Source organism: Orcinus orca, chromosome 9 (genome assembly GCF_937001465.1).
Source record: "Orcinus orca chromosome 9, mOrcOrc1.1, whole genome shotgun sequence".
Classification (NCBI taxonomy): Eukaryota; Metazoa; Chordata; class Mammalia; order Artiodactyla; family Delphinidae; genus Orcinus; species Orcinus orca.
In genome coordinates, this window is record NC_064567.1 from 93,675,577 (window position 1) to 93,689,501 (window position 13,925).

Here is a 13,925-nt window from a genome sequence, read left to right on the forward strand (position 1 = left end):
TGTTGTTTCTGCATTCTAACATCATTTTCTTTTTTCACATAGAGGACCCTAAGAAAAGACTGTATTTTATGCACTGGAAAATGACATAATTTCCATGGAAGCGTATACCACACACCAATTACTTTACTATTACAAATTTGGTTCATTCTCATAGTTCTTTTTTTCAGTAACCAAACATTATTGGATTCCACTGAAGTAATAGGCAATGCGAAATATTTTTTGGCCTCAGACTGTGATAACTGAATTAATTTTTAAGTATGCAACCAAAATCTAAATAAGTAAGCAAAATACTGTGTCAGAACATCTTTAAATTAGGCAACTGTTGAAAAATGTCTTCCTATCCACTCTCTAAACTTAAAAAGATGGTATAATTCGATTTGAAGAACCAGAAATCTGGATTGTTGGATGAATAAAGAGGAAAGGAAATATCCAGAAGTTTGAGCTAGTTAAAAAAAAAAATCCTATTTCCTGCTTTGTGAATTAATATATAAACTAAATTTAGTGATTATGAAAGATGAAGACCACCACTCATGCCACAGCCCATGTCCCCCCAAAAATGATTCCAGATTTAATGCAATAAAAATATTTTCCAATGCAATCCTTGCTGAAGTACATGAGGCCTCGCCTAGTTCTCTTGCAGCCTGGAGAGTTATATGCTTATTAATTGGCCTCAGTAGATCCAGTTATTGTTGCAACCAGGGTTGTTTAAGCAGCATGGGCAAAGCAAGTGTCTAAATATCTGAGGGGAGTATAATCAAATGCTGGATTACTTCTGGAGGGCACCAACGTCCTGATACACTTGATATGTGAGCAGAAATTCTAAAATTCTGCTTCTGTTCTCAGAACTATGGACCAATATTTTGAAAACAATGAGATCTAGTGCTCCAGGTAGAAAGTGGAACTAGAGTATGATTAATTAAAGAGCTTGTAATTCTTTCTTAAGCAAACCCTCTCATTTGTAGTACAGAAGGCTCCAGTCTCACTTTATAATGCTCTGTAACAAGGGGTTACAGACATCAAGATAGGAGATATGCAGCTGTTATTTTTATTGAGGATGTATTACCACATGACATTTGAGCAGGACTGAATGGGCTTCACTGTAGCCAACCAAAATAAGATGATCTACACTTGGTTGTCATCCTGTTGTGTTTGAAGTTTATATTGTGTAAGGTTGGGGGGACCCCAGCAAGCGCAGGCTGCAGTTCTCTTCTGCCCACAAGGGTATCTCTGTATCATTTAAATAATCACTAATTTTTTCATACCTCAGTTTTCCTACCTGGTTTTGGAGATAATAAGGGCATGTATAACCTTATACAAAAACACAAGGCTAAGGAATTCCTTACCCTATTTTCTCACTAAACTTTATAGCAGAGCTGTTAAAGCTATTTAATCAAAGTTCTCTGGTATGTTTTTTCCAAACACCGTCCTGGGAGCACCTGGGTCAGAATCCACCTGGGGTGTTTATTTAAACTACAGAATCCTTACCCTTTTCCCAGGACCACAGTGTCAGGTCTCTACAGGTATTGGGGGCTGGGAAGGAAGCAAAAAATGGGTGACTATGCATTAATGAAAAGATCTTAGGTGACTTAGAGAACTGCAATTCAAGAACCATTGTTCTATGGTCTCTACATTTTATTGCTCATCTTTTGATCAGCTCGTAAGTAATGAGTATGTAATAAGGAAGAGAACGAATGAGCTATCCACAAAATGAATAATTAGCCCTTAGATATCTTTTAATTAGTTATATACATTTTTACAGAAAGTCCTTTAAAAGTTAACAGTTCAGGGGCTTACCTGGTGGCGCAGTGGTTGAGAGTCCGCCTGCCGATGCAGGGGACACGGGTTCGTGCCCCGGTCCGGGAAGATCCCACATGCCGCGGAGCGGCTGGGCCCGTGAGCCATGGCCGCTGAGCCTGTGCGTCCGGAGCCTGTGCGTCCGGAGCCCGTGCTCCGCAACGGGAGAGGCCACAACAGCGAGAGGCCCGTGTACCACAAAAAAAATAATAATAATAAAAAAATAAGTTAATGGTTCAGTTCACTATAAATGAGTAAAAATCATAGGATACGACTCCTGGGAAAATTCTAGCATGTAATATGCGAGGCAGATTTGTAATAATTAGGGCAGTTTGATAAATAATCTCGGTGTCCTAATAATGCGGTGAAACTTTCAAATACCTTCAGCAGATCTTGGCTCGTACTTTTTGTTTCCCCATCACATAGTCTAAAATGCTTAACTCCATTGACATCACCACATCTCCGTTTATTTAGACTTCTGGTGAGTTTATCTTTCTAGGTTCCCAGGAATCCTGAGACACAGTGAGATGAGCTTATAGTACACAGCATCAATGATTCTTTGCTACCTGTTAGCAGGATTACCTCATGTTATGCTGTGGGGTGCAAAATAGGGCCTCCCTGTAGTGACCCACGTAAACATCAGTGAGCTCCCATGGACCAGATCGGCAGCAATTCAGGCTCACTTGGACTCATCCTCTCTTCTTCTTTCCTTTCCACACCAATTTTTAGGAAATAAAGCCCTTAATGTTTAAGAATACCAAGAAACTAGTCAGCTTCTTCTTGCCACTCAGCTGAATCTGGGAGTCATTCACCCTTGCTTCCACGTGAAGCAGAACTGCTCAGTCCTTATTTGTTACAGCCATTGTCAGTGGACATCTCTGAGCCCACATGTTTGGAGCTGAGATTTTGGTGCCTGTTGCTGCCGCAGTCAGAGTTGCTCCCCGTCAAGGCCACAGTGGTTCTTGTGGGTATGAGGGTGGAGGAGCGCCCCTCCTTGGTGCTCCACAGCAAGTTGGCCTGGGTCCCCTCGTGGCAGCCCTCCAGGTTCTCTCCCGCAGCCCCTGCCTCGGGGCCAAGCCAGCCCCCAGGAGCACAGCGTCACGATCAGTTTCCAAATCCACTCTCTGAAAACTTGGAATTACTCTGCCTCTTGGCCACAAGACTAAGGCAGAGGCCAAGTTGCGTCTAAGACCTCTATCCCTTTTGCGATTTCACTGTAGGATCTTTATGTTTTCTTCCTGACAGTTTCCAATTGCACGCGTCCCCGGCTTTATGCCACTTCACTTTTATGAAGGACCTGCATTATTACCTGTTTCACGAATAGAAATCCAAAGAGACTTTTCACTTTTACAAAAAAAAGGTGAAAATTGAAAATAGCGTCGGCATCTGTTTTGCAGCAAGCATTAACAGAGGCAGCACACACCCTGAGCAGCGAGAGTGGCACCACCAAGCTCCTTCTTCAGGAAGTACACTCAGCATCAAGCCGCCATAGCTTTGAACTGTGTCTGTGAGGGAGCATCTGTGCTTTGTCTCGGTTTACTCTATGCATCTGTTAGCAAGATGTGTCCTAAGGTAACTGCTTCTTTGCTTTCTGCCACTTCGGCTTACGAAAGGTTTTATAAGAACACCCTGCTTGCTGATCTCGGGGGAAACCTGTACTTAGAATCAGCAGGGCAGGGTTAGGAATCATGTCCTTTCTCAAACCCGAAAGTCCAGGGGTTTCTCTGACCCCCAATTCCCAGCAGCCCTTATATCCTTCGTATCAATAATAAATACTTCATATTGCTCCCTCCCTCACCAAGAAAAAATTAAAATACGATCCAACCTAATACAGTACCTTACAGCATACATAGAATATACCATATAAGCAAAACTATAACACAGTAAAATATTTTTAGCAACACCAAACAAATAACACAATTATAAATATTCCTGCAATTTGTATACGCTTTATCAGGACAAGAAAATAAATGCATTAAGGGAATTCTCTGCACGTCTCTGAGACCTCAAAAGTAACAAAAAGACTCAACTTGCCTAAGAACTGTTCAGTTACATTTACAGTGTATTGTACCACACCTAGCACAGTCACTTACGCATTACAGAATTTTATGGGGGAAGCTGTGTGCAATTTTTTAAGAGGCTCACCAATGTGAAGTTTCAATTTTAATTATTTTATGCATTAAAATATGCAAGAGATGTTTTGCTAATGGGTGTGTGTGTGTTTAGCTATAGAGTTTTCTTGTAGACAGAGACTTTGTAAACAATATTTTTCTTACGTAACAGAAATAGCAAATCAGATTTTCTCTCTAAGAAATGATGAAATAAATCACTGAACTGGTAGCAAAAGGAGAAGCAAATAAACACAGGGTTAAGGAAATACAAAGGGGAATTTCAGGGTAGTTCATAATAGAGTGCTAGAAAAATTATCAGCAGTCCTGCCACTGAGAACAGAAGGCGCTGACCTGGTCCTCAAGCCATCTGGTCTAGGTCCCTTGCAATTTTTTTTTTTTTTTTCATAAATCCTAGATGCTTGGCTTTCCCAAGGCCTGGTTCCACATGAATGAGATTCCTGATAGCCTAGCATAACTATACGAGAAAACCCTCTTTCTGGGGCAACTTTACTGAGTCTCTTTCTTGTAATCAAAATCTCCGGGCTTCGCTGGTGGCTCAGGGCTTCCCTGGTGGCGCAGTGGTTGAGAGTCCGCCTGCCGATGCAGGGGACACGGGTTCGTGCCCCGGTCCGGCAAGATCCCACATGCTGCGGAGCGGCTGGGCCCGTGAGCCATGGCCGCTGAGCCTGCGCATCCGGAGCCTGTGCTCCGTAACAGGAGAGGCCACAACAGTGAGAGGCCCGCGTACCACAAAAAAAAAAAAAAAATCTCAAAACAAGAGTCATTTCTGTGATCATCTCTTTTAGAAGATGATTTTAGGACAATGATAAACATTTTTCTATTAAATTTATTTTGAAATAGTCAATAACCCACATGTTGAGATGTTTGTAATTAGCCTTTGAAAAGCATGTCTATGCTTAAAGAAATTTACAAGAAGACATTTTCCTGTTACTGTGTCACTTCCTTTTTGACTCAGAGGAATTTGGTGGAGGACAGCCGGTCCCTAAATAGGCTGATAACCCAACAATTACAACGAGTCCTTCCCACCAACCTAACAGAGGAGCCCACTGAATATTACAGGCTCCACTTCAATAGGAAGAACACCTTAAGTATTTTGGGATGAGACCCTTTGATTCCTTACGGCACCTGTGGGTTTCATTTAAACCTTGGGGTCTGGGAGGAACTGCCGAACTCCATATTTTGTGGGGACTATAGAATATGTTCAAATGTTATGCTCATTACTGAAAACACTCCTTGAATTTTAAGTGCCAACCTCACCAAGATTTAATACATACAGATCTACTTTTCCTTCCTTCCTTCCTTCTTTCCTTTTTCCCTTCCTTCTGTTTTCTCTTTCTTTTGTCTCTTTCTTTCCTTCCTTTTAACTTTTATATTTTCTTTCCCTCTTCCTCTTTCAAAAAGTACATACTGAAAACATGTGCAGTTTTGACTTTCTGCTGAAAGATAATTCCCTGAGATGAATTATTGTTATATTTTACAGTGAGATCACTGCTCACAAGCCATAGGATTAATATGTGTTGATTGGCCAGACTTGAGCTGGCTTTTATCTCTGGCATTTCCTCATTTCAGGGAAAGGGTTTTGAAGCTCTTTACCAAAGCAACACAGAGCTTTCTTTCTTTCTTTCTCAAGATACCAATGAAAATGTTTTTTTTAGTGGCACTAGGTTGGTGTTCAAGTTCACCTCTGGCTCTAGCTACAGTTCAATCCTTCTGGCTTATTCCTCAGGACACATTAATAGGTTATTTTAGAACTTCAGAATGACTAATGGGGTGTCAAAAAGTAAACCACTGTACTAGTCAAAAAACTTGTACTCTATAATAATGCACCAAGGCTGCTGCCACCATCCTTTCAGCAGAAATAAGTAGACATGATCCATGGTCCTTGTGTTCAGGCCCAGCCCATCAGCTTGGTCCACAGGAGCCTTTATGAGCTGTTCCCCGTACACTTGTGATCAAGTCTTACCTTTCACCATTCTTGTGCCTCCCGCGCTAGTTTCCAGCCATAATAATGACTTGCATTTCATTCCTAATTCCTCCAGTGGCCTTGATCACTCCTGCATCCAAGCCTTTGCACACGATTGCTCCACTGCCTGGAATGCCACGCCTGGCCGCTTACCCCTGGTTTCCACTGTGCTTCCTTGAGACTCAGCCTCTGATACCTTGTCTGACTCTTCAATGCTGGGTGAATGCCCTCTGTATGAGTCCCCTTCCATCCCTGACTGCACATATCATACAAGTTTTTGCACTGTATCTAATTGCCTAGTTATTTTCTCATTCTTTCCCACTAGGTTGTCCTATAGTCAGGGTCTCCTGTGACATTTACATCAGCATATCACCTCCTTTTCACACTGTCCCTAATGAACGTTTGCTGAATGAAGGCGTGAAGCATGAATGGATGTGTAGAGGTGCCTCTCGTGCTTTTCTGCCTCCCTCCCCACTGCTTCCCAGAGTCCAGATCAGCTTCCTGAGGACAGACAGTAGTGATTTCAAATCCCGGAAGAGAAAGGGCTGGGTCTTTTTGGAGGTAGTCAAAACTTTCCTCTTTTGTTAGACATCAGGCTTAGGAAAATTTGGAGAGAGAGGACTTCTAGCTTCAGGCGGCCCATTCCCTCTGCTTTCTCTCCTGGTCTCTCTTCCTGAGCCTTACACCCATAATTTACATCTGTTTTTTAAGATCTTACAACTCCACATTGTCCTTAAGCTGCCAAACTCCCTTAACGCTTTCCTCTAATGCCTTTATCTATCCAATGCCCCATTCCTTCATAGCTTTGTTCTCCTTTTTCATGGGAACGATACATAATAATAATGGTGGTAACAATAATTAATGTGAATTGAACCCTTTACTAGTGAGACATGCTCCAAGCACTTTATTTCATGATTTCTCTTATCCTCACAAGGTAGGAAATATTACTCTTATTCTTACTTTACAGGTAAAAAACTTGAGGCTCAATGATATTAAAAAAAAACAACAAAAAAACACTACCCAAAGCCACATAGCTAAGGCTAGGGTTTCCCTCCAGCCCCACGTTGTCATCAAGTAAAACAGAGATGGAGCCTAAACATAAAAGAAAGTCTGGGTATAGTGATAGGAAGTTTCTAAGACTATGACAGATTAAAAGGAAAACATTTGTTTCCTTTTCACTATTTTGGTGTTGCCTTTTTCTTGTTACATAAGTGTAATGATAAACTAATTTGCTATATCATGCAGACCTATTTTAGGATAGAGCAAAAATTTTAAGTGCATACAGTGTTGTAAATAAAATACACACTAATCTAGTTACTACACAATAGTTATTTTGATTTGAATTTGGGAAAATATGTTAATAAAAATATATGCATTTATCAGTTTTATTTTTTTTCTTTTTCTCTTTTTTCTTTTTTCCATTTATCAGTTTTTAAAAAAAGGAAAATATATTTGGGAAGGGGACAGCGCATGGGGGAAGAGGCTGCTGGAAATGAACTCTCATTTTACCATGTGGGTACAACACCCTGTCTTTGTGTAATACAGTGGCAAGACGCTGGCATAGCAAGGGCAAATGGCATCTGGAAACAATGTCATGGCTCTGAGCCCTCTCCCTGCAATGGCACTAGAGCTGGCAATGACTCTATCCTCACACTCCTTCATGGACCAGCATCCAGGGACATCGGCCCCCTTCTCCCACTCTTTTCGCTAGGTCTCTGTAGGGTTGCATGAAAGTTGAAATCAGATAGATTTTAGTTTGAATCCTAATTCTTCCACGTATTCATTGTGTGATCTTGGGTAAATTAACCTCTCTAAGGGGCAATTTCCTAATTGGCAAAATGGGGAGGATGATATTGTTACTGTTATCAAGATTAAAAAGATTTATTATATGCAGCATTGTGCAAAGCATGAAGTAAATACTCAAAAAATGTTACTTCCTTTCGTTTTCTTCTCACACTTTCCCCCACCTCTCCCTCCGTGAACAAGTCAGTAAGCATTGCATGGTCCATTCTTCAGATTAGAAGGCAGAAAAAGGTGGCAGATAAGGGAGTCAGTTTGAAAGACCCATTTCTAGCACACTATTTATCCAGGCGGAAAGTAGACTAAACCAAGAGCCAGACCAAGGTGTGGTTCTGGCTGCAGAGTAGACAAGTCTGTAAGGCAGCATGGAAAATCCAGCCAGGCCTGAGTACATATGCTCGCTTAAAATATCATGGTGGGAGGGCTTCAAAGCAGCAGGGAAAAATTTTCACAGTAAATGATGCTAGAACTATTGGCTAGCTATTTGTGAAATAGTAAAATGAGAGCAGTACAATCAAAATGAATTAAAGAGTTAAATATAAAAAAATAGAACCATAAAAATGACTAGCTATAAATCTAAGTATGTTTTCTGGGAGCAATAAGGGCTTATCTCAGCAAAAAATGAAATTAGGAGACTATAATGAAAAAAGATAGCCACATAAATAATGTTTATGCAAAACAAAAAAACCTCATAAAAATTAAAAGGAAAATAATATATTTGCGACATAATAACAGAGCTCTTCTAATCAGTAAGAAAAGACCAACATAATAGAAAAATGCGCATAATAGAAAAATATATATATTTCAATATATATACTGAAATGACCTCACTAATGACCTCATTAGTGATCAACTAAATGTAAATTAAAACACTAAGTGAAGATTTTTAAATTGATAGCGAAGTTTGGGCAGAAATGTGAGGAAATGAGCGTCTCTGTACACCTCTGGTGTAAATGTATGTTGGTATAACGGACCTGGAGGTTTGTTGGGCAGTGTTACCTTTTCTCTTGCCTTTGGACAGGTGTAGCCGTCTGATTTTATCTTGTCGTTGGTGGGTGTCTTTCTGATTATCTGTGAGGAGCCCCACCAGAGCAGGACCTGGGCTATTTTCTTATTTCTCACCTGCTCTTTCAATACTGCTTTTCTGAGTTTATCTGTTTGTTCTACAGCCTGAAACGTTATTGGTATAATCAACTGAGATTCACTGAACAGTCTGTACCTAGGAATAAAACTCTCTCACAGTGGGTCTCTACTGAATCTTGACCAGAAATTCAACACCTGAAAGTTGGTTTCAAGGAAATGATCAAACATGTGCCAAGATTCTTAACACAGTGTAATGTGTAACTGGAAAATTTGAAAAAAAAATCTAAATATTTAGCCATAAGGAATAGGTTAAATAAATGTCGACAAGTAGAATTTCATAAAATCATTAAAATAATATAGATAAATATTGAATTATATGGGGGAGATGCTCATATTAAATCCTCAAGTGATAAAGTAGTTACTACAGAGTTGTGTGTATAGTGTGATTCCAATTCTGTAGAATAACAACAATAAAAAAACTATATTCTATAATGCATGCTTGTGTATTAGCTATGTTATAAGGAAAATAATCAACACATATTGTTTAAAAAGAGATAGCTCTCATGAGAGCCTCCTCCACTCTCGTTTTGTTTTTTTGTTTGTTTGTTTGGTTTTTTTTTACACGTACTTCACATACCTGTGATGCTGACTGCCATGGTCTGATTGTTGGAAAAAGTCTGACCATTTTACCTTCCCATTTTCCGCTCCTGACCTGTACACCACCTTCCTGACTTTTCCAAATGGCTGTTGTGCACCCTGCCCTCTTTATTTCTGATGACTGTCCCAGCCAAGCTTCCAGATGGGGTCCATGTGATGAGCAGGTAACAGCCACCAAAAGAGAGATTCTCCTGGAGAAAGCAGCTTAAAGGAGCCAGGCTGAGCAGGCAGTAGCTAAAAGCATTCCTGCATAGTTTGCTGTCTCGAGAGTTTTCCACCAGATACTTAAAATGGACCTTTCGAAATGCATTGTATCAAATCAAGTTTATTCTGAAAATATGTCATTCTCTTTGCAGTTTCTCTAAGTGGTTCTATTGCTGTTGAAGGTTATTATTTCCAACAACCCATAGAAAAAAATTTCTCCAAATAAATTGGAGTGTCTCAACTTACATGCGTAACTTTTTCCTATTGCTAATATGGAAGCTAGGTACTTGCCTTAAAGTAATTTCCATTATCCCTCTCATGCATCTAATATTTATGTATTTCAACAGAGATTACTGTGAAACACTATCTAGGGAAGTGTGTGGCTGCATATTAATTTATCCTATAGGAGCAGCTCCAGGCATGTTAAATTGTTTAGTGATGGGGTAGCATTTGAAGATGGGATAGCCCAGCTGGGAGAGTGGGGAATAACACTTTGGTGTGTCTGAAAGAATATGTAAAATAGATAGCTAATAAGAACCTACTGTATAGCACAGGGAACTCTACTCAATACTCTGTAATGGCCTATATGGGAAAATAATCTAAGAAAAAGAGTGGATATATGTATACATACAACTGATTCACTTTGCTGTACACCTGAAACTAACACAACATTGTAAATCAACTGTATTTCAATAAAAATGGAAAAAAAAGAAAGAATGCCAACAGAAAGACTGTTCCAGAGATGCCCCCAAGACTAGAGAGAGGAAGGGAAACTTGGGAATGGTATAAGCCATGGGTGTGGAAGATCAGATAGATAATAATTAAACAATGAAGAATATCAACATGAATGTGAATCTCTAAACTTCTCACCATGGGCTCCGTGGCTCTCTAGGGTCTGACCCTGTCACCTAGAACACTCCCCCTTCACCCATATTGCTTCACATGCTCTTGCCCTATTTCAGATCCTGCAACTCTGCCCCTCAGAGCCTTTACATTTTGCCCAGGAAGCTCTCCCCGCAGATAGCACCCTGGTTGCCTGTTCTCTGCCTCTGAATTTGTGCTCAGGAGACACTACTTCCTGAGGTCTACCTAGTTACCTTATCTGAAGTAGCTCCTGCCCCTTCATCTCTCAACAATCCACCAACACCACCACCCACCCTTCATCCTATTACCATTTGTATTGCCTTTGGGACACTTATCACCATTTTTGTTTATATATTTCCTTATTGATTATTCATGTCATTTCACTGAATTGCCTCATTCGGAGCAGGGACCTGGAATGTTTTGCTTACCACCCTATCTCCACTGCCTGTAACAGTGCCTGGAACATAGTAGACACTTAAATAAATCAATAAACTATCTGGGACCCAGTACTACTTCTGCATGAAAGGGCGATGAATTAAGTATACCAACAATTAATTATATCAACAAGTAACTTTTGAAACTCCTATATTATCATCTTAGAACGGTTCGTTGCTATAGACTTTGTCACCTTCTGTCATTAATGTGTATTTCCTAACAATTTCTCTTTTTTACCTTCTTCCTAGCTCCTTCTTTTCCCTCCAACAAATATTTGTGGAATGCCGGTATCCCGTTAGGTCTGAAGATGCAGAGATAAACATGAAATAATTCCCACTTTCTGGTGTTAATAGTTAAGTGACGGACTGATTTAAAAAGTAAGTAGATACTATTTTTTCTTTTTAGTAAAATAAAAGCATAGTGAATGGAACATGGGAGTTTACATTGCCCTGAAACACACACACACACACACACACACACACACACACACACACACACACACACACACACACACACACACACACACACACACACACACACACACACACACACACACACACACACACACACACACACCCCTCAGGAACGTGGAGTAAAGTTAGCAATCCGGCGGCCAGTGGAATTCAAGCCATTATCTTTCCCTTGTTCTTTACTAAATGAAGGGCTTCCTACAGATACGAAGACAGCTTCATGCCAGCTGAGTCACATAACCTCTGCTCTACTTGCATTTTCTAAAGTGATGTCCAGAGAGTGGATGAGAAAGGCTGCAGAGGCTGGTGGGACCTTAAGAGTAGATGTGCTCTAGTAAGAGTCCGTGGAAGTCAGATTAGCGATGCTTCTACCATTTGGGTCATTATATAGAATTAAGAGATTAGCTTGGCCAGCTCTGCCCTTTTGTCATCTTTCAGTCATTGCTATTTATCTGAAATTCTCTTTGGAAGTAGTGAAAGAGGAGAGCAAAATTGAGTCACTATACACCCTGAATCCTACGTTTCTACAATAATCCCCCACTCTGCTGAAGAGTTGCTTCCAGAAAGCACTGAAGAGGTAAAAAAGGAAATATTTTACATGGATTCCTTCCTTAAAATGTTCAATTATCTTCCTCAACTCCTTTGTGGAATAAGGTAGAGTACAAAAATATAAAAGTGCATGACAAGTCATCTCAGCAGGTAATCTTGGCAGAATATAAGTAAAGACACACGTTATGTAACTGCAAAGCCACAGGGATTTTACCAAAGTCTGCCATTTGCCCAAGATCACATTTTCTAAAACATACTCCTAGACAATGAAAACTTTGTATACATCCCAGCACACACACACACACACACACACACACACACACACACACCCCTAATATCTATGCATCTCCATTACTTTATCCTTGTAAATATGACTCACATTAGCCTGCTGAGGCACAGAAGATACGGATAAAGCAGGTAAATCCTGGTAATCCCAGAACAATGATGGGAAGGGAAATTGTTTGCTCAAGAAACTGTTAAACCCTTTGCTTTCAAATGTGCATGCAGTGGAGACTATAAGCTTCCTGAACTTTTTCCTGCTGTACCTTTCACTCCATTTCTGTTCATGCTAGCCAAAAAAGAAAGCCTAATGGTGGGTTTTTGAGGTCACAGGCAATTATTGGGAGGGATGATTGGTGAATCTGTCTTACAGGAAATGCTAAAATAATTTTTTTAAAAATCTTGTATTCTGATGGAAAGAGTTGGTGACTTGCTTTCTGGAAAAGTCAAGGGTACTGGAAAGAATCTAAAAAAGAATGGATAGATATATATGTGTAACTGATTCACTGCTGTAAGCAGAAACTGATGCAACATTGTAAATCAACTGTACTCCAGTAAAAATTAATTTTAAAAAATCTTGTATTCTAATGGAAGAAGTTGGTGACTTGCTTTCTAGAAAAGTCAAGGGTACTAGAAAGGATTACACCTATGTGAGAAGATAAGACAGGCGTCTTGGGAAGGGCAGATGCCAAGGAATAAGGTCAGCATGGCCAATGGACAGTTCTTTGAATCCGAACCGGCTTTTGGTCTTTTCCATTTACACAAGTCCAGGAACGGACTTGAACCAGCCACCTGGAGTACTGCAGATAAACTATACTTAATTTCTGTGTTTACCATTTGAGTTAAGGGTTTACCATTTGTGTTAAGGGTTTTAAGTACTAAAGCACGTCTCCATGTGCCAACATTACCATTAATGTACAATGTTCAGAACAGAGAAAAGCAATGGTGGATAACAAACCTATTCACCACTGTGATGATTCCTAAGCAAACTGAGTGTTGAAGTGGCACCTTTCCTCTTTGTCTCGAGGAGTGCTCTGGTCTGAATGTTTGCGTCCCCCCCAAATTCAAATGTTGAATCCTGATGCCTGTGGTAATGGTATTTGGAGATGAAGCTCTGGAGAGGTGCTTAGGTCTTGAGAGTGAGGCCCTCATGAATGGGATTAGTGTTCTTATAAAAGAGACCCCACAGACCCCCCTTGCACATTCCACCAGGTGAGGACAAGGTGAGAAATGCCTGCTAACAAGGAAAAGGGGGACCCTCACCAAAACACAGCCACGCTGGCACCTTGATCTTGGACTTTGCAGCCCCTAGAGCTGTGAGAAATACATTGCTGCTGTCTGTAAATAAGCTACCTACTCCGTGGCATTTTGTTGTACAGTGCAAATGGGCTAAGACAGTGAGGGCCAGTTATCTTGCAGAAACTGCATTTCTGGATCTAGCATCTTCTGAGAATTCTGAGTCGCTTCCCATGCATTGTGAGCAATTTTCATTGGGTTCGGGGTGTGTGTGTGGAGAAAGAGTGAGAAAAAAACATTTTCTTAAGATCAAAGATGAAGATAATTAGGACTATTTCCTATGGATGATTGTTGACAGTAATATATGTTGTGAAATCTCTTTGGGACCATTTCCAAAAACCTATTACTATGCTTTTAAAGGGGAAGATACCATTTTTCCCCTATCTAGCTTTACTTCCT

At 40.3% G+C, this 13,925-nt stretch overlaps 1 long non-coding RNA gene across 2 annotated transcripts in view; it reads left to right on the forward strand.

Annotated features, from left to right (window-relative positions):
• The window catches only part of LOC125965335 (uncharacterized), an 87,642-nt gene that overhangs the window by 56,874 nt on the left and 16,843 nt on the right, over window positions 1-13,925 (forward strand). For both annotated transcript variants that reach the window (XR_007479095.1, XR_007479094.1), the window contains exon 2: window positions 11,181-11,309. This is a non-coding gene — a long non-coding RNA (uncharacterized LOC125965335). The remainder of the gene's footprint in view (window positions 1-11,180; window positions 11,310-13,925) is intronic.